This window comes from Aotus nancymaae, unplaced genomic scaffold (assembly GCF_030222135.1).
Source record: "Aotus nancymaae isolate 86718 unplaced genomic scaffold, 86718_ANA_hifiasm-v0.15.2.pri h1tg000036l, whole genome shotgun sequence".
Taxonomy (NCBI): domain Eukaryota; kingdom Metazoa; phylum Chordata; class Mammalia; order Primates; family Aotidae; genus Aotus; species Aotus nancymaae.
This window is the reverse complement of record NW_026988450.1, coordinates 76,458,792-76,480,962: the sequence shown is the minus strand read 5'-3', so window position 1 is coordinate 76,480,962 and position 22,171 is coordinate 76,458,792. Positions and strand designations below refer to the sequence as shown.

The following is a 22,171-nucleotide window of genomic DNA, read 5'->3' as shown; positions in this document are numbered from 1 at the left end:
TAGTCGGAACTCAGTGGGCTGCTGAGATTAGCCAGCTTTTCATGTGTCTGCTTGAAGTGACATGACTCAGCAATTCTTCCCCTCTTGGTGCATTTCCTCTCCCTTTCCCACTACAGGGACTTAAGCTGAAGATTGCCCTTGACAGATACTATGCCTTAGTAATTTCAGCCCTAAGACCGCCACTAACTTTTCTCCCTTACCCTCAGGGATTAGGGCCAGGTTTCAGATTGGCCTGAGAACATAGGGACCAAAGGGAAAATATAACCAGAGTGAAAGAGAGATGAAGGAGAGACTTCTGGCTGGGTGCGGCAGCTCACACCTGCAACCCCAGTACTTTTGGAGGTTGAGGCAGGTGGATCACTTGAGGTCAAGAGTTCAAGACCAGCTTGAACGTGGTAAAAGCCTGTCTCTACTAATAATACAAAAATTAGCCAGCCGTGGTGGCGTGCACCTGCAATCCCAGCTAATCAGGAAGCTGAGGCATAAGAATCACTTGAACCTGGGAGGCGCAGGTTCAAGTAAGCCGAGATTGCATCACTGCACTCCAGCCTGGGGAACAGTGCAATTGGGTCTCAAAAAAATAAAAATAAAAAAGAGACTTCTGAAAGGGATGTAACCAGCCCTTGCACACACATGCACATGCCCGTAAATGGTAAATGCTTCACTCTAGTCTGGCCTCTTCGGGAACTTGCTGTGCAAATTTCAGCAAGGCATTCTCCCTGTAGGCCTCTGTTTCTCTGATAGTAAAATCTGGGTATTGAAGAAGAACATTTCTAAGGTGCCTTCCAGATCTAAAATGCTACAGGCAAGAAATCAGCTAGGGGTATATTTCTCAGAGCAGGGTCCGTGGGGTTATGGCTTTAATAAGGCTTTTGTGGGCCTCACACATAGTGTATCAAATACATTAATTGCACTCATATCCTTCATTAAAACATAATTCCTATGTAACTGTGAAAGTTAAGGTGAACTTGACAAGCTGACATAAAGTTCTATAAAACATAGAGTGTTAACTATTTCTATTTTGTGATTTTGTTTTCATATTTTTAAACTAAGAATCTTACGTGTTTGTTCTCAAGCTTGTTTGTGAGTCTTTGAAGTAATGATAAGTCCCAGACACTCTGTTTATAGCACTTAACTGGTCATATGGGACTATCTCAGATGTTCGGTAAAAATGTCGTTTGCAGGCAGAGCCTGACCCTAGACCCAATGAATTAGAAAATCTAGTGGGGGAACCCAGGAATCTCCGTTATAGCACGTTTCCCAGATGATCATTTGCAATCTGAGGTTTGAAAACCACTGCCATAAAAAGAAGCCGAGGAAAGGGGCCTGGGGAGGCAATTAGGGAAGAGAAAGGAAGGTTGTAAAGGTGACCAAACAAGGGCGAACAGATGATGGTGCATGGCTTATGTTTTGCATGTGTGCAAATGTCCTTCTGCCCAACTGAGCCCACACGTTCCACCAGAGTAAACACATTTTGCAAAACCATGAATCACTCTCTACTGAGCCCCTCCTCCAGACCCGGAAAACAATACTCAAACTCAGTCTGGGACTGCATCCCCTCTGGTGATTTGCAGGAGGAGTTAATATTTCTAGCACATCAGGGCTGGGCGCGGTGGCTCATACCTATAATCCTAGCACTTTGGGAGGCCAGGTGGGCAAGTCACGAGGTCAGGAGTTCAAGACCAGCCTGGCCAATATGGTGAAACCCCGCCTCTACTAAAAATACAAAAAAACTAGCTGGGCGTGGTGGCACGTGCCTGTAATCCCAACTACTCTGGAGGCTGAACTCAGGAGGTGGAGACTGTGATGGGTGGCGATCACACCATTGCACTCCAGCCTGGGTGACAAAGCAAGACTCTGTCTCAAAAAAAAGAAAAAATTCCTAGCATATCATTGAGCACCCACCCTGAAGACTAAAGCTGTTTCTGCCAGGGACTGGTACTGCAGGAGGGACTATCAATAGCGCTGTCGCCCAGATGCTTGCAGCAATGAGTTCTACCTTTGCTTAGTGATGCATACTAGCTCCATCAGTGAGTGGTCTTAACTCATCCACAGGGATGGAGTTTTCGTTTAATCTTGTTTTTTTGGAACTCACAGATAAAGTTGTATGTATTTACTATTTACAGCATGATGTCTTGAAGAACACAGTGCATACATTATGGAATGACTAAATCTAGCTAATTAACATGTGCATCACCTCATGTAGTTATCCTTTTTATGGTTAGAACACTTTACATCCACTCCCTTAGCCTTGTTCATGAATATAACACATTATTAACTATAGGCAAAATCAACTTCTTGAACGCATTCCTCCTATCTAACTGAAATTGTACATCCTTTGACCAGTATCTCCACAACCCCCTCCCCAGGCCTGAGAACCACCAGGCTCCTTTCTACTTCTTTGAGATCAACTTTTTTAGATTTCACATGAGTGAGATTATGCAGTATTTGTCTTTCTGTGCCTGGATTGAGCCACACACAAAAAAGTTATATGTGTGCATGTGTGTGCATGTCACATACACACATGCATACACATACCAAATGTTATATGCATGTATGTTTAGTTTATTTTTTGAAACAGAGTCTTGCTCTGTTGCCCAGGCTGGAGTGCTGTGGTGCAATCTCAGCTCACTGCAATCCCCGCTTCCCAAGTTCAAGTAATTCTTGTGTCTCAGCCTCCAGAGTAGCTAGGACTACAGGTGTATGTCACCACATCTGGCTAATTTTTGTATTTTTGGTAAAGATGAGGTTTTACCACGTTGGCCAAGCTGACCTCAAACTTCTGACCTCAAGTGATACTCCTGCCTCAGCCTCCCAAAGTGCTGAGATTACAGGTTTGAGCCACTGTGCCCAGCCTGTGTGTGTATTTAAGCATCTGCAACAATTAGAGATGAAGGCTAGCAATAAGAAGTCATCAGATTGTTCTGCTGAGTGCTGGTTTTCATGGTGCTAGGAAAGTCCAGGATAAAGGGGTAGGTTGGAAAGGAAGGGCAAACTAATTCAAGAGACCAAGTACTGTGCGAGGGATTTCCTACGTAGGTCTCACATCAATCCACTGGGGTGAGTATTACCTGTCTGTTTCTTCCAGTGAGGAACCAAGACACAAAAAAGATCTGTGACTTGCCCCAGATCCTGCAAGAACAAACCCTGACCCAGCTAACCACAAAGTTCATGTTCAGTGGCCCAGGCAGTGCTGCCTGAAAGTTCCCTAGCTTTAAACATAGGAGGGATGAGAGAAGGAAGCCTGTTCTAGAAAGAGAGAGCCTGAGGAAACTGATCTCTCGAATCAGAGATAACAACCCAAGTAATTTCTCAACAATTTAATTCATAAGCAATCAGTGGTTATCAGAAAAAAATAAATCACAGATTAGCAATAAGAAAAAAACACACAACCACATCCTCCCCCAAGTAATGGTGATTTGATACTTCTATATTTTTACTAGCAAACACATATTTTTTTCTGGCCTACAAATGATATGATACTATTTTTGAAATTTTATCAAAATTTATATAATTTCCCCTTTTTAGAAACATGGATAATGTGTTTCCTGGCCCAGTTGTCACCTTCTGTGAATTTGTGTCAATCCATACATTTCCCTGCACATTCTAAGGAAGAAAGAGAAAAGCTTTCACTTCTTTCTTGTTTCCTGTTGCTGTCTGCTCCTCTGAACAGATGCATTTAGGAAGGGTTAAAGAGTCTCCTACTAAATGTTTTCTGGAAGATAATGTGGCCTTCAGAAACACACTAAACAAAAATTAAGCCGGTTTCCTCCTCCTCCTAGATGAAAATAAAGAATAGGTTTTGTAGCAATTGAGAGACAATAATTTCTAAAAATTATCTTAATGCCAGAGGGAAAAGCAGCTGTCCTGTCTCCCCCTGCACCGCAGGGAGCAGCCCTCCAAGTGCCCCCATCACCCCTTCCAGGCATCCACTAGTTGGGAAAGTGAAAAATAGCCTCCTTTTCACTCCCTGTTGTTAACGAGGTTCCCTATTGAGATGTAGTTAATCACATCAATTAAGAGCTTTTCTTGCACGTGGCCTTGCCTGCCAGGCATGGCCCTGAGTCCATGGGAAGGTGGGTAAGATAAGCAGCCAGTCCGGTGATGTGATTATTAAAATATAGATATTTTGCTTTTTTCTTTCTATGTTTTTTTATTTGTACATTTTTTTTTAATCGGGGATAAGTCATATGCAGTGAAATGCTCAATTCTTAAATAAACAGTTTGATGAGTTTTGACAAATGCAAGTATTCAAATGCACCAAACCACCAAGACACAGAACATTTCGCTCCCCAGAAGGCGTTCCTGTGCCTTTTGTAGTTGGCTCTGCCGCAGTCCCAGGGCAACCACTGTACTGACTTCTAGCACCATCATATGAATGGGGTCACGTTCTGTGTTTAAAGATAAACGTGAATAATGAGCAAGAACAAGCAGCTCCTGGTGCGAATGTAAAACAGGGTAGACACTTTGGAAAACAGTTCAGCAGCTGCTCAAAAGGTTATACACAGAGTTACCATATGACCCAGCAATTCCACTCCTAGGTATATATAGGCCCAAGACAAATGAAAACATACATCCATATAAAGTCTTGTACACAAACCTTCAGAGCAGAATTAATCATAACAGCCCCACCCCCAAAGAAACAACCCAGCGTCCATCAACTGATGAATGAATAAATAAAACAGGGTATATATCCATAAAATGGAATATATTTTGGGCATAAAAAAGAATGAAGTACATGTTGTTCCATAGACAAAACTTGAAAACATTATGCTAAGTGAAAGAAGTCGCTCACAAAAGACCATATATTATGTGGTTCCGTTTACATAAAATGTCTGCAATAGGCAAATCCATGGCCAGGCATGGTGGCTCACACCTATAATTCCAGCACTTTGAGAGGCCAAGGTGGGTGGATCACTTGAGGTCAAGAGTTCAAGACCAGCCTGGCCAACATGGCAAAACTCTGTCCAAAACTAGCTGGGCATGGTGGTGGGTGCCTGTAATCCCAGCTACTTGGGAGGCTGAGGCAGGAAAATCGCTTGACCCTAGGAGGTGGAGGTTGCAGTGAGCCAAGATCACACTTCTGCACTCCAGCCTGGGTGACAAAGAGAGACACCATTTAAAAAAAATATATATATATATATTAATGGTTGCCTAGGACTGGGGATAGAAGGGAGATTGGGAGGTGATATCTAAAGGATATAGATTTCTTTTGAGGTGAGGAGAATATTCTAAAATTCGTAAATTGTATGGTATGTAAATTATATCTTAACAAAGCTGTTTAAAGAAAAAAGAAGGAGAGAGATCCAAGATGGCTGATTAGGAACAGCTCAGGATTGCAGCTCTCAGCGAAAGCGCAGAGAGTGAGTGGACACCACATTTCCAGATGAACTTTTGTTGCCCACAGACCAGGAGATTCCCAGCGGAGGAGCCCACGGGTTGCCAGCGAAACTCTTTTGGCCAGCGCGGCTGTTTTGCCGGCGCCCCGGCGTGATGGTTCTCAGTGCGGAGTATACAGGACTGGGTGCCCTTTTAGTTGGCATTTGGAGCTCCGGGAAGGCAGAGTCACCCATTCAGCTGATTGAAAAGGGGACTGAAACAAGGAGCCAGGCCAGGAGATTCCCAGGCAAAAAAAGCACCACGAATCTCAACACCGCTGTTTCAGCCGGTGCAGTGGGGTGCCGCATGGGAAATCATACAGATCCCGGTGGCTTTTCAGCAGGCGACTGGAACACCTGGGAGAGAATTGACTGTTCAACTAAAAAAAAAAAAAAAAGGCTCTGAGCCAGGGAGCCAGGTGATCAGGCTCAGCTGGTCCCACCCCCACAAAAAAACAGCAATTGGAAACACTGTGGGTTAAGAGTTTCACAGCAAGCACAGCTGAACCAGGGAAGGTCCAGCTCTGTGGGGGAGGGGCATCCACCGAAGGAAAACTAAGAAACAGAAATAACTCCAACACCAACAAGCTGGACATCCACTCAGAGACCCAATCTGAAAGTCAGCAATTACAAAGTCGGCAGGTGGGTAAATCCACAAAGATGGGAAGAAATCAGCGCAAAAAGGCTGAAAACACCCGAAATCAGAATGCCTCTCCTCCTACAGGGGATCACAGCTCCTCATTAGCAAGGGAACAAGGCCTGATGGATAATGAGTGTGACGAATTGACAGAATCAGGCTTCAGAAGGTGGATAATAAGAAACTTCGGTGAGCTAAAAGAATATGTTCTAACCCAATGCAAAGAAACTAAGAACCTTGAAAAAAGGTTTGACGAAATGCTAACGAGAATGAACAATTTAGAGAGGAATATAAGTGAATTAATGGAACTGAAAAACACAACACGAGAACTTTGCGAAGTATGCACAAGTTTTAACAGCGAATTGACCAAGCAGAAGAAAGGATATCAGAGTTCGAAGATTAACTCAATGAAATAAAATGAGAAGACAAGATTAGAGAAAAAAGGGTAAAAAGGAATGAGTAAAGTCTCCAAGAAATATGGGACTATGTGAAAAGACCTAATCTACATTTGATAGGTGTACCTGAATGTGACGAAGGGAATGAATCCAAGCTGGAAAATATTCTTCAGGACATTATCCAGGAAAACCTTCCCAACCTAGCAATCCAGGCCAATATTCAACTCCAGGTAATACAGAGAACACCACAAAGATATTCCTCAAGAAGAGCAACCCCAAGGCACATAATCGTCAGATTCACCAGGGTTGAAATGAAGGAGAAAATGCTAAGGGCAGACAGAGAGAAAGGTCAGGTTACCCACAAAGGGAAGCCTATCAGACTCACAGCAGATCTCTCAGCAGAAACCCTACAAGCCAGAAGAGAGTGGGGGCCTATATTCAACATCCTTAAAGAAAAGAACTTTCAACCCAGAATTTCATATCCAGCCAAACTAAGCTTCATAAGTGAAGTAAAAATAAAATCCTTTGTGAACAAGCAAGTACTCAGAGATTTCATCACCACCAGACCTGCTTTACAAGAGCTTCTGAAAGAAGCACTACACATAGAAAGGAACAACCAGTATCAGCCATTTCAAAAATATACCAAAAGGTAAAGAGCATCAACATAATGAACAATCTGCATCAACTAATGGGCAAAACAGCCAGCTAGCATTAATGGCAGTATTAAACTCACACATATCAATATTAATCCTAAATTTAAATGGACTAAATGCCCCAATCAAAAGACCCAATCAAAAGACACAGACAGGAAAATTGGATTAAAAAGCCAAAATCTGTCAGTATGCTGTATCCAGACCCATCTCACATGCAAGGATACACAAAGACTTAAAACAAAGGGATGGAGGAAGATTTACCAACCAAATGGAGAGCCAAAAAAACCAAAAAAAAAAGCAGGAGTTGCAATTCTCGTCTCTGATAAAATGGACTTTAAAGCAACAAAGATCAAAAGAGGCAAAGAAGGACATTGCATAATGGTAAAGGGATCAATGCAACAAGAAGAGCTGACGATCCTAAATATATACGCACCCAATACAGGAGCACCCAGATACATAAGACAAGTTCTTAATGACTTATAAAGAGACTTAGACTCCCACACAATAATAGTGGGAGACTGTAATCCACATTGTCAATATTGGACAGATCGACGAGACAGAAAATTGACAAGGATATCCAGGACTTGAACTCAGACCTGGAACAAGTAAACTTAATAAACATTTACAGAACTCTCCAGCCCAAATCCACAAAACATACATTTTTCTTAGTACCACATCACGTTTGCTTTAAAAGTGACCACATAATTGGAAGTAAATCACTCCTTAGCAATTGTATAGCATTTCACAGGTTTAAATGAAATATTGGTTGGCTACTTGTTTGTTATTTTCCTCCCTTATTCCTTCCTGTCTCCATTGTTAAGCACAATTATTGGCATAAAAGAGGTTTTTAATACCCATTTTTAGACTGCATTCTAGCCTGGGCAATAGAGCAAGATTCCCATTCTCTCTCCCTCTTTCTCTTCCTCTTTCTTTCTCTCTTTCATTCTTTTCTTCCTTTCTTTCTCTCTTTCATTCTTTCTTTTCTTTTTCTTTCTTTTTTTCCTTTCTTCTTTAAAAAAAAAAAAAGAAAAAAAATTCAGAATCAACAAAAGTGAAGACAATTGTAACGGGCAGAGAAGACAGACCAGTTTTCCTTCAGTGGAAGTTGAACTGCAAAAGTGTTTGGCATTGCGGCCCAAGCACCCTGTGCCACCTGGGGAGCATAACTGATGTTCAGGAAAGAAGGTCTCCTTCCCACGAGAAGGTTCAGGAGTCGGCTGCTTTCCCCGAGTCCCTGCCTGTTCCCAGAGTTTAAACTCTGAGAGTCCAGGAATTATTCATCAGATTCATTTGTTTATTCCACAAACATGTATTAAGCTTATGTTTAGTAGGAAGTACATAACCACATTGCTATCAAGTGCTGATATCAAGTCCTGACATTGCTATCAAGTGGCTGCATTTACAGGGATATGTTGAATGCCTCTGTGTGTCTGGGCCTATGTTTAGCAGGTAGTCCTAGGAGACTAGCATGGTGAAAGGAGCTCATCATGAGAGCAGGACTAAGTACTTAGAGAGCAACCTGGTTCTAAATTCTTATTCTATCATGCATCAGTACATGACTTTCTCTTTTCCTGCCTCACAATCCCTCACCTGTAAAGACCAATGACCTACCCTATGGCTAAACGATAAGGAGTCCCAGCTCTGGGAACCAGACTCCAACCCTACCACTTCCATGCCACATGTGGCTTCATTTAGTTTCTGAACCTCTTTGCACGTCACTTCCCCATGTGTAAAATGGGATGGTATGATAGCTGCCGGCACTATGCAGGATTTGATGAGCTTACAAAATGTAACCCAGGGGTCAACACACTCTTCCTATAAAGTGTCAGACAGTCAAAATCCTGGGCATTGTGGGCCAGCTGGCCCTGCCCCTCCTCATCTCTGCCATTGTAGCATAATGCAGCCATAGGCAATACGTTAAGAAAAAGGGTCTGCTATGTTTAACAAAGTGTTATTTATGGATGTTGAAATTTCCATTTTCATTTCATGTAATTTCCACGTATCAAAAAATATTCTTCTCTTGATTTTTTCACAACCATTTGAAAATGTAAAAACGATTCTTCACACTTGGATTGTACGAATACAGTGGTGGGGACAGACTTGGCCCATGAGGCACAGTTTGGCAACCCCTGCTGTAAAACACATAAACAGTATCCAGCACATAGGCAACTGCCCTGCTCAGCCACTGAGCCTGGGCAACAATGACTGAGCATTATTGACCCATGTTGAGCTGCGTACTGAGCCTTTCCCTACCATGTCTTATTTAAACCTCATCATAATTATGCAAAGGGGGTTCTAGATGAGAAAGCCAGGACCCAGGGTTCTCAGATGAGAACAGAAGCAGAGTCATTGTAAATCCAGGTCTTTCTGACATCAGCCATTGCTTCTATCCATGTCAAAATATGTGCTGGCCACCAGGACACAGCAGGGAACTGACTCACTTGGGCTCAGCTCCAAACAATACAAATCACGATTTAATTAATCTGAGGCATGTGTTGCACAAAGCAAGGGCTGGAAGAATAAAAGGGCACTCACTACACAGGGAGCAATGAGGGAAACCCTCTACAGAAGGGACGATGGAGCTGAGCACGGTGGCTCACGCCTGTAATCTCAGCATTTTGGAAGGCCGAGACTGGCAGATCACGAGGTCAGGAGATAGAGACCACCTTGGCTAACACGGTGAAATCCCATCTCTACCAAAAATACAAAAAACTAGCAAGGCATGGTGGCGGGTGCCTGCAGTCCCAGCTACTTGAGAGGCTAGGGAAGGAGAATAGCTTGAACCTGGGAGGCGGAGGTTGCAGTGAGCCGAGATCACACCACTGCACTCCAGACTGGGTGACAGAGTGAGACTCCATCTCAAATTAAAAAAAAAAAAAAAGGGATTATGGAGTAAGAATAGCTGTGTATCTGGTGCAATGCTGAGTGCCAAAGAGATGAGGCTGGAAAAATAAGTCCACCTTTGGACCCTTGTGCAGAGGGCTTGAGGACACGGTCGTTTCTTATGCTGGGAGTGGAAGAAGACACTGTTCCCCACTGTTTGAAAGAAAACTCCACAACCTCAATAGCCTAGCCAGCCCTTGCTTCAGCCATTCTAGTTTATGGGAATATGTCCTAATAAAGTAGGAAGACATATTCACAAAGATTTAGCTTTAGGAATATTCATGGCAATGCTGTTCCTAATAGTGCCAAAATTGAATTCATCCTAAGTGTCTGCCCTAGACACTTAGAAAAATTCAAAGAGTTTTGCCACTTAGGTCTGAACAACAGTGAAGTTTGGTGTCCAAGCAATCAGATAGTGATGTAGTACAGTACACGTGTTGATGTCAAAGTATATTTATCATGTATTTAGTAAAAGAGCTATTTACAAACTAATGTGTATACCACCATACAACTACACACATACATACATACACACACACACACACACACATCCGTTTGTTTAATTAATTACATCTAAGTGATATAAGGGTTTTTCACTTTTTTGGGAAGAGGTGTGTACTGCTTTATAATAAGATGTAAAATAAAACTGATGCCAGACAAGAGTTCAAAACTCCCGTGATTTAATTGGTTAGGTAGAATCACTATTCATTAATTTATCCAATACTACCTTAGGAAGGATCCATGACAAGCTAGGATCTGGATTATGCACTGATGAATTGAGAGAGATGAGACAGACAGAACTCCATGTTAAGTAGGAATGCTGGTCAGGTAACCACACCCATTCATTCAGTGGTGCTGATATTCTATAATATTTGCAGAGGGGAGCACCAGCTCCTGATCAAGGGTGCAGCCTCTTCCCCTAATTTGATCTCAGGCTTGGCATATACCGCACACAATCAGCTAATGATCAATTTAACAGGAGACCTTCTGGTATCCATGATGAGACTAGTGTTTGGATTGAATGATTCCACCATGTGAGGCTTTCTTTTCCTCACTCACAAACAGGGTAACCTCTCACAGCTTTCAGGATAAGCCAAGGCTCAGGAAGTGTTCTGCAAATGGCAAGGCCCTGCACACACTGCGGGGGAGAGTAATGCCGAGATCCGAACCCCGTTCTACAAGAATGATGACCTGAAATTTAAATGATGATGGATGCCCAAGTGCAGGGAGGAAAACATGTTTATAAACTGAAAAGCTGAACAGAGACAGGCAGTGGGCAGTGGGACTCTAGGTCACCACGCCTCAGAGGGGGGTACCCCTCATTCTGTGCCTCCCACCTCAGCCAGCTCTAGGGTGGCTCCTCATTTTCTGGTGCTTGTTTGTGACTCCAAGGACAATCTGTATATTTGAACTTGGATAAAATTTCCCTGCAGGTTTTTGTTCACATACATAAAACAGAAGTGTTTAGGAAGTACTTAGGACCTACGGCCTTGAAAACAAATCTTAACATATCTTACTTCTGGTGTCGTAGAAAGAAAATGGGTTTGGTCATAAGGGTTTGATTTCTTGTTCTGTGCCCTTTTGTAAGCTATTATCTCCTAGCTTCAGGGTAATAATACCTTTTCTACATGGTAAGTAATAAGAAAAGCAACGTGTGTATACAGTACTGATGCTCAATAAAGAGCAGTTGTAATTTTCTTAGTTGGAAGGCCTCAGGAAACTTACAAAGAAATGGGGTCATATCAGCCAGAAGCTGGGCCTGGGGAAAGTCAGCTCATTCTTAATGGGAGGGAGGTCCAGGGTGGTCTGGTTATCTCACAGCTAAACTTGACGTCAGCTCAGCTTGGAAATGGTGAGGCAAGAATACCCCGTCTTTCTCAGTGATGCAGGAAGCTAAACTAGACTAAAATTCCAAATGTGAAACTGGCCCTGTGTTCTGTACTCCTCTGAGATCATGGTCGTGAATGAATAGAATGCATTCAATTTTTCTTGGGAGGAAAAGGAAAATGAATTAATCAGAGTCAAGAAGGTACTGCTGGAGCAAAAATGGGCTGCCAGGGACCATGATCAGAAGCAGCTTGTGACGTTTCCATCAGAATCACCCCAGGGCAACTCAAAAAATAACAAGATCCTAGGTCAATCTCTTGGAGTCAGCAGGCCTGGGGTGGGACCCAGTATTACATATTTTACCAAGACCCACTGATACTACTTCTGATGCGTCCCAAGGACAGGCTTAGGAACCATTTGTGTGGTGGAGAAGGCACTAGCATTGGTTTCGGGAGGCCCCAGTTCAAGACTCAGCTGAAGACCAGCTCTCAACCACAGTGGTAAAATTTTCTCAAATACTCTGGGGCAGGGCCCAGGGTAAAGCAGTCTGGGACTTGTGTACATGATGCAAACAAATGTATAAACAGGGAAACATCTTTGCGAGCTATGCATGAAATTTTATGTATACACACAATAAATACATATTGTATATATATACAATGCATGAGTATACATACATGTATATTCATATGTAAATACATGAACACATGTATATAGGCATGCATATGCATACAGGCATGAATACACACATGCCCCTATTTCGATTAATCCTGACACAAGTCCTACTTTAATTCCAACATTATCCTCACTTTCCTGATGAGGAATCTGAGGCATGAAGGAAATAAGAAACTCACCTAAGGTCCCATAGCTAGTCAGTGGCAGAGGTAGGAGTTGAAAAGGACAAGCTTGCTCCAGAGTTCCTGGTCAGAGGTCACTACATTATTACAAACCGACGTAAGAGGTTAAGCAGAGTAGAAGTTGAGAGTCATAAAGTTGAAAAGCAGCTTGTGCACAGGGGTGGACTGTGCCCAGTGATGAGTGACAAGAATCCTTCCCATTTCTGTACATGCATGTTGTTTCTCCCATCAAGAGTTGGAGTTGGTTTCCCTGACATGAGTCTGGGCTGGTCTGTGGCTGCTTTAACCAGTGGAAGGTGATGGAGATGATGCTGCCCCAGTTCTACGTCTAGCTCTCAGGAAACTTACACATCTACCCACTTGGGATTCAGCTACCCAACCTACCATAATAAAGAAGGTTGAGCTAGACTGCCATGGCCTCATGGCCAAAGAGAGGCCACCAGCCACTCCAGTCACCCCAGCTGAAGCACCAGACTCCTAATTTAATGCAGCCACACACCGATTTCAAATGCTCCCATGTGGAGCAGAAGAACCACCAGTAGAGCTCAGCCAACCTGTAGAACTATGAGGAAAACAAGTTGTTGTTTTTTAAGCTACTTAAAACAACATTTTATTATGGTTTGATGTGCAGCAAATAGATAACTGATTCACACACCTACATGGCAAGTTGTTGTTTTTTAAGCTACTTAAAACAACATTTTGTTATGGTTTGATGTGCAGCAAATAGATAACTGATTCACACACCTACATGGCTTGCATTCAAGTATAAATTTTAGAATAACCAGCATTATGTGTTGAGTCAGGTAGTGTATTAAGTGCATTACATCCATTGTCTTGTTTGGTCTTTATTGGCATTAATGTAGGAGGTGTTACTATTATTTTGATTTTATTGATAAAGAGACTTAAGCCCAAACAAGTTAAGTAACTTACCCTTGACACTGGCAGTTCTTGAAGTTGTACGTAAATCTGTCTCATTTTAAAGTCTGCATATTATGATGTCTAGGATTTTTAAAATAAAAATAAACACAAAGCTTGCATGTAATATTAATCAGGGTTCTCCCGAGAAACAGAACAAATAGGGGGTGTGTGTGTGTGTGTGTGTGTGTGTGTGTGAGAGAGAGAGAGAGAGAGAGAGAGTGCGTGTGTCTGTAGGGATATTGAGAGATTATAAGGAATAGACTCACAAAATTGTGGGGACCCTTAAGTCTGAACTCTACGGGGCAGGATGGCAAGATGGACATCCAGAGAAGCCTTCACGTTGTAGTTCTAATCCAAAAGCAGCCTGTACGCAGAATTTCTACTTCCTTAGGGAACCTCATCTGTTTTCCCTTAAGGTTTTCCACTGATTGGATGAGGCCCACCCACGTTGTGGAAGATAATGTACTCTACTCAACATCTGCTGATTCAAATGTTAATCTTATCTGAAAAATACCTTCAGTGACATCTGGACTGGTGTTTAACCAAAACCTGAGTAACTATCCAAGGTGACAGATTAAATTAACCATCACATGACATTTCTCTCACTCTGTGATCTGTGTCCCTAAAAACCTGGGCCCAGCATTCCCAGTCAAAGTCATGATTAGCACAAGCAGCAAAATAAATGAAAACTGCAGTTTCATTCAAAATAAATGAAATCTGTCAAATTCAACAGCTGGGGGTGCCCAAATCATGTGGCAACAGGTGACCAGCCACACTGAAACCATTAAGGAATGAGCCCAGAACACAAGGAGAACCAGCACAGCTGCAGGGGGCCATCAGTGTTTCAGCCAACAGGTGCAAGGAACTGAGGATGGCAACAATTAGGAAGCCACAGTTGGTTCCAGGAGCTGGCTTTACCCTCAACTCGCTGTGTGACCTTGGGCCATACCTCACCTCTCTGAGCCTCAGTTCTCTATGCAAGCTTGCTGTTCTGCAAAGAACTGTCAAGTCCTTTCCATGTTTCTCTTCAACTGCATCTTAGGCATAGGTCATGGCCATCGTAACCTCCTTTCAACTGTAGGAAAAGTGTAACAAATTCCATTTTGCCACTACAAAGAAAATGGGGTAGAGTACATCATGCACTTCCCGGTTGCAATAAAGGCAGTCACTGGTGAAACCTCAAACACTTGGGAACTCCCAAAACCCAGGCTCTTCTCTTCCTATTTGTTGGGAGAACCAATAGGAGGTTCTCACTCTGTTGTCACACAGTGGATGGTAACATAGCATCTGTAGGAATTCACATCCTCCCACCACCTCCTACAGTCACCAGCAGATACGCAACACAGAACCCAAACTGGCAAGAGGTTATCACTCACAGTGGATTTTGCTTTTTTGCCCCAACTAAAAGCAGCTGTTTCCTACAAATTTGTGTCAATCAGGTCAGGAAGTTTCTTTTTCCCTGCAATCCATTGTATGCAGAAAGATCAGAGGGCACTGTCAGATACAAGGACGGAACCAGCTGGGCACTTGGAGATACAGGCTGGCTACTCTGGCCTGGCCTTGCCCTAGCCCTCCTGGTTGCTCAGCCGGTCTGCTGTGCTGGTGCAGATGTACCTACCGACAGACACTGAGAATGGGAGACTTATGATAGTTAATTAGGAGCACTGCCATCATCGTAAAGGACCTCTGTTCTGCTCCAAAGCCAGCTAAGAAACTCACATTACTCACATCCTTTCCTGTCTCATAAACATGTTGCCTCTAGTCCATTTAGGGGCAAAACAAAGCCATTCTGAGGAGCCTGTGTGGACATCAGGCAGGACTACATCACATTCTCATCTCATGGATGAAAAAGCCAACACTGATAATTTCATATATTAATGAAGTTAAATAGTTTGCTCACAGTCACTTAGTGAATGGGTGGGCTCAGATTTCAATCTAGCTGTGCTGAATTCCTAAATCCAGGTCCCTTCCTCTTTACCATGCTGTTAAGTCTGTGCCCAGTGCATAAACCGCAGTGAGAACTTAGCCAAAAAATAGGATAATGATCCTTTGTTTCATGCACAACCCATTTACTGAGCATCTTTGCCGGGGTGGTTACTAGAAGAAAGCACTAGAAGGGTCTGGAAGAGTGGTTAGGTACACAAATCCTGGAGCCACTGTGGGTTTTAAAATCCTGGTTTTACCATCTACTATCTTCATGGGAGAGGTAGACCACGTTACTTAGCCTTTGCATGCCTCAGTTTCTTCATCTGTAAAATGAAGTTAGTAACAGTATCTCTACCTCAGTTGGGTCTTATGAGAATAAAATAATTTAGCAAACATAAAGAACTTAAAACAGTACCCTACACATAGTGTGACATAAACAATAAAAACAGCACTGGTTTTTATTGTTATGACTGTGGTAAACACAATTGACTTCATCCTTCCCCTTACAGGGTCCCAATCTAGTGAAGGAAGACAGATGTGAAATAAACAAAACTAAGTGTATCATTTTAAATAATACTCAAGAGAAGAGTAATGCTAGCAAGATAGCACAATAGTAACTTCCAGTGTGCATCCCTTCACAGAAGCAGCAATTTATACAACCATCCATGAAGAAAAATACCTTGGCATTTCACACCCTGGCAAGGCCACTACTGGCATCTTAAGAGAGAACCCCATCCTCTTCACTATGGGAGAATAAGGGCATCCATCTGAAGGCAAGAGTCAACTTCTCCTTAGGCGCAAAACTTCCCCTAGTCCCCTATCAGCACCAAGTTCTCAGCTACCTGTGTCTTATGCAATTCAGGCTTGGCACAGATTCACAGTAATGCAACCTCCTCACTGAATGATAGGCTATGTGAAGACAGAGTCTTCATTTTATGCATCCTTGCAACTCCAGTGCAAAGCATAGACATAACATATGTGTACTCAATCAAATTTTGTTCAATGAAAGAACAAGTGACTCTCTTTCATTCTCTTAGAGTTGAATACTCAATCATCCTGTCACTAGTTCCAGTGCTCAAGCTGAGAACCTTACACCACGGCCAGTACCCTGAAGAAACTGAGACTGTGCTGGGAAATCTGACACAAAAAGAAAAAGGTGAGGTCCATTCTTGCTTTCAGACATGAGGAACTCCGAATCTTTCAAACAGAAGAAGATAACTTTGTGGCAAAAAAAAAAAAAAAAAAAAAAAAAAAACCACAGAGGAAGTGAATGATGGAATGGAACTTAAAGACAGGTGGGATTTGAATAATCGGTGGGGTAGTCCATTAGAAGGTTAGGGAAACCCCCAGTCACTCTTCTCCTGACAAATCAAGCCCCAGTAGGAGCCTTTAGACAGGTTCTTCTCACAAGAATCCTGCAGGCAGGAACTATCAGCCCAGGTTAACGTCAAGGATATAGGGGCTTAGAATGATGAAGTGACATTCCCAGGGTCACAGAAGCAGCAACTGTCAGAGCTGAGATCTGAACCCAACACTCTCTGAAGCCAGAGCCCATGGATCTCTCAGGCATCCGAGGGAGAAGAAACCGGATCAAAGTACAGATATCAAGGAAAGAAAGCAGCGTTTAAAAGACAAGAAGTGAGACCTGTTTACCAGGACTGATCTCCCACATGGGAGGCACAGAGGCAATCAGGCTTTATTCACAGGCTGGAGTGATGTTGCCATGGACTTAAATGCCCCCTAAGAGCTCCGACTTCAAGCCTGTGGGTGACATGGAGCTACTCTCTGTGTTTGAGTTGGACAGGGACATGGTCAGAACTGTGCTTTCAGAATCTGGACTTGGCCACTGGAGGAAGCAGAAGTCAGAGACAGCTAAACTCAAGTTGCCCAACAATGAGGCCTGGGATGGGAGAGGGTGGGGGAGGGATGGAAGGAAACAGAGTGGGCACCAACCGGAAGGAAGCAAAGGTGGGAACTGCGGGCTGGAATGGGTCCAGGGACAGGGAAAACCGCTTTTCTTTCCCTTTCTTATGATAGCAAGATTAGTACTTGAGAGTGGGGCTGCACAGGCCAGGACTTCCCAAAACTCAGGAGGGAAAGAGCCCAGGGCACGTGTCCCCAGCAGAGACCGTAGCTCCAAATCACGTGATCATCAGTCATCTCCGTGGCCACCCTGGAGCCCTTGTCCCCAGTGTACTTTGGCCTCAGACAGGCCCTCAGGGGACAGCAGTGTCCTTTCCTTCAGCATTCAGGGCAAATGAGAGGCAAAGAGATCCATGGGGAACATAAAAGCATTACTATAGATAAAAAGTCCGACACACAGAGAGATAGCAAGTGCGTGTCAGAATCAAAATTTAAACCTAGGGCTCTCTGTGTAAACCTTACATGAATCAGTCAAGGAGCAGCAGGGAGGCAGGGAAAGAATAGGCCCCCCAACCTCACTCCCTGCCTTCCCATCCTGCCAGTGCCTTCCAAACAGATGCCAGACAGCACGGGAGCCCCGTGTTGCATCCACCCTGATAATGCATCCACACAGGTCAGTCTTCTGAGCACAGAACAAGGCATAGAAGAGCAAGGAGTGGACCTGGAGGGGCCCACGGAAGCTCCCAAGCACCCACCACTCCAACAGCCCAGCCCCTGCAGGTCCCAGTGCCCTTTACCCTATAGAGCCACAGAATCCCCAGGCCTTGACTCTGCAGCAAGGGGCCGCCTGCCTCTCAAGAGAAGGGCAGAGCCCCACACAGGCAAGGGCTCTGCCTCCGCCCAAAGCTGGGCATGCATCATCACGCTCCCGCCTTCCTTCCCCATTCACACTCCCTTGCCCTGCCTCTATCAGTGGCTCCAAGATGCAAACATCTCGAGATGGCCCACGTCTGTGCAGGTCAGCTAACAGGAGTGCTGTCTTAAGAGATGAGGGCTAGCTGATGCCCACTACCAGGCCCAGCCAGCCCCGCCCATGTCCCTGCCAGCCCTGCATATGGAGGCCTAGCGGCCAGGAAAAAGAAAGGGCTCCTATCTCCGATTCCGCAGGGCCTCTGATAAGAAATGTCATCCCTTGCTGGGTAATATTACCCAGCCAGATAAAAATCTCTATCAAGCTTAAACATATGGCTGGCTACAGAGCACAGTGGAGAAGGGTAATTTATTTGCTTAAGCTGAAAACCCTGCACAGCCAAGAGAAGTGCCTGAATAAAAGAGTAAGAGCCAAATTATAACCTCTTCTGACTTGGCCTGGGGACTTTTCCCTGGGAAGGATGAGACACCTGAGAACAACAGGGGGCCCTCCACACTTTCCTCCTGACACAATAAGCACTTTCACCTTCCTCTTACTTCAGAGGGCACGTTCACTTATGTTATCACATTTAATCCTCAGTACAACCTCAAGAGAAGCATTTTTAGCTTCCTTTTACAGATCAGGAAATTGAGATTCAGCAAGGTGAAGGAAAGTGGCCAAGGTCACACAGGCAGCCATGCTGGAGCGAGGACTCAAACCCCAGCAGGTCTGACTTGCCAGCCCACCATCAGATGCGAGGCTGATCCCAGCTCCTGGGGAGGCTCGGCTCACACAGTAACCTAACCAGCGAAGTTAGATCTGCCCGACATAACTGACAATGTCAGCTACACATTGTAATCTTGAAGGTCCATTTCCAGGCTCTCCCCTGTCTCCTTGTTTCTCCGTCGCTTGGGGGATTAAAGGAAAGCCTTGCAGAGCACAGAAGCCCAAGGAAAAGGAGGAGAAGCCAGGGACAGCACCCGCAGGAGCAGTGAGTGACCTCAGGGCTTAGATTCCAGCCTCATCTGCTCAAGAAGTAGCAGGTAAAAGGAAATTGTGGAAAGAAAACTCCTCTCTTTGTTCATTCATTCATTCATTCACAAATATTAGTGGAAAGCCTATTGTGTGCCTTCTCTGAACTTGGCCTTAGAGATACCAATGCAAATGAGCAGGCTGGGGTCCACCTTCCTGGAGCGTCCGTCTTCCAGGACTGAGTTACAGGTCAGTAAAGAGGCAGCAGCCACAGTGTGTTAGTTGTGCTTGAGGATGCAGAAGTGCATGTGACTGACCTGGGGTCGGTGGCTGTGCATTAGTGTGTAGCTGTTAGCACGCTCCACACACTGTTCTAGGCCCTATTCTTTAAAAAGTCAATGTTGTTAGGGTGGACATTGCTCTTCAGTAATTAATTTAGCTTCAAGATTGTTCCCAATTAGTTCATACAGCCACTAATTTTTTTAGATTAATTTTTAATTCACAAACAAAAATTGTATATATGTATGGTCTACAACATAAAGTTTTGAATATGTACACACTGTGAAATGGCTCAGTTAATTAACATGTGCATCATCTCACATACTTATTTTTCTTTACATATATATATATTTTGTTGTTGTTGTTGTTGTTGTTGTTTTTGAGATGGAGTCTCACTCTGTTGCCCAGGCTGGAGTGCGGTGGCACGATCTCAGCTCACCAACCTCCACCTCCCGTGTTCAAGTGATTCTCCTGCCTCAGCCTCCCGAGTAGCTGGGACTACAGGAGTGTGCTACCACGACTAATTTTTTATTTTTTTTAGTAGAAATGGGGTTTCACCATGTTGGCCAAGCTGGTCTTGAACTCCTTACCACAAGTGATCCACTTGCCTCGGACTCCCAAAGTGCTGGGATTACAGGCATGAGCCTCCTCGTCCAGCCTCTTTACTAATATTTTAAACAGCTGTATTAGTGTTCTATTTTATCACAATTTAATCAACCAATCACTAACTAATGAGCATTTAAGCTGAGTCTCATTTTTCTACGTCAAACAGTGTTGTGATAAAGATTCTATTCACATCATGCATGTGTTTCTGCATGAAAAATTCTTAGAATTCACTCAGTGTTTTTTGAGCTTGGCTTTTCCTGTGCTTGTCGCTGTAGCTGTAGATTTACAAGATAATGGCTCCCATGCACCCACCCTCTTCAGACCCTGATAGCGTTCTAGTAAAAGGGTTTTAGTTCTCTTTGGTAAGCAACTGTCACCATTTCCACAAAAGCACAAGAAACCACATCTCTCGTCCCTGCCTCCTCTGGCCCAGGGTGGCTTAGCCCAGAACCAAGCTGAACTTACTAGCAAGACACCAATCTCTCTTCTCACAGGTCATTCCTAGAAAGTATCAGCTTTCTTTTTCTTCTGGACTCTGAAGGATTCAAGAACACAGAAACCCCAAGGTTAGACAGAGGCAAATCTCCACTGAAGCTCAGGATTCATCTAAAACCAAAGCCTGGCCTCCAAAAGCACAGCAAACATCAATTGCACACTTTGGAGCCCAGAGTATCTTAGAGGAAAGCATCAGTCCCAACCAGCACATCTTCGGATAGTCAAATGATAAACAGAGTATGACCCCATGGCCGGAACAAAGTAGAACAGACAGAAGAGGACATCCTGTTTGTGAGCGGTTAGCCAACCACTGAGGACACTGTGGGGGGCCCTGAAGGGAGAGCAATCATGAGAAAGGCAGAGCCCCATTCCTTGGGGAACCCAGAGTCCGCTGGAGAAGACCAAAGAAAGGGCTGTGAGGTATGTGATCATAGACGGAGAAACTAAGAGCCTCGGGAACAAAAAAAAGGGCATCACTCGCTCTTTTTGGACAAGTTGGAGAAGAGGGTATTTGAGTTGGATATTGAAGAGTAAGCATTTAGCAGACAGAAAAGCGGAGAAGACTTTCAGATGGTACTAACAGAGCAGGGTGGCATGGAGAGTGAAAGAAGGTTCGGCCAGTGGCCAGGCTGTAAAGGGTATTCCTCATACAAGATAAGGAGCTAAGGAGCTGCGCGAAGGAGCTCGGCTTCTCCCTCCAGATGCAGTGAGGGACTGTGTAGACGCCTGAGCAGCAGAATGACAGATTAGAACTACGCTTCTGCGCCACCATGGAGCACAAACTGGTGAGAGAAGACTCTCGGCCATGTGGGAACCAGTATCCTACAGTTAAACGCATCCCACAAGGCAACAGACGTAGTGATTTAAACAGAGGCCCACGGAGCCAGGCTCCCGGTCTTCAAATCCCAGCTCTGCCACTCCCAGGTTGAACAAGTTACTTACTGACCCCATGCACAGTTTTCTCATTTGTAACATGGGGATGATATCAGCAGAGGCCTGGATAAGTCAGTATATGTAAAGTGCTTAGGACAGTGTCTGGCACACAGCGGGGACACAACGCAAGGCACCTGTTGGGATGGCCTCCATCTCTCTTGTTCCCTTGGTTTTCTCTTTCAGCATTGTCATTTCTTCTGAAAGGTGAGCTGCCATGAATCTGAGCAAGAGTGAGGAGGTCTGAGCCAACACCTGCTTAGGAGGCTGGAACTACCTCTGAAATAGTTTGGGGTCTGCAGCTTCTTGTTAGTCTCCAGAATCCCTGTAACAGGGATGCTCGAAGACCACGGTCCTCAAACTCCACTGCATAATAGAGTCACCTGGGGAGATGTAAATCCCCACGCTCAGGTCCCATTCCAGACAAAATCAGAATCTTTGCAGCTGAGGAACTAGCAGCAGGATTTCAAAGTTTTCTAGGCAATTCCAACATTTAGCCCAGTCTTAGAACAACGGATGTAAGAGTCAAATTGAATAGGAAAGGAAAACATGGCAGAGGGGAAAGCATTCCCACCCCTGAGCTGTGTCATCTGCAGAAACCACGTCAGCTCATTATGATGCCTCTCCTCATTACACCTTCCA

General features: G+C 44.1%; 1 long non-coding RNA gene across 11 annotated transcripts in view; it reads right to left on the bottom strand.

Moving 5' to 3' along the window:
• The window catches only part of LOC105716817 (uncharacterized), a 365,411-nt gene that overhangs the window by 86,106 nt on the left and 257,134 nt on the right, over positions 1 to 22,171 (bottom strand). The window lies entirely within an intron of this gene.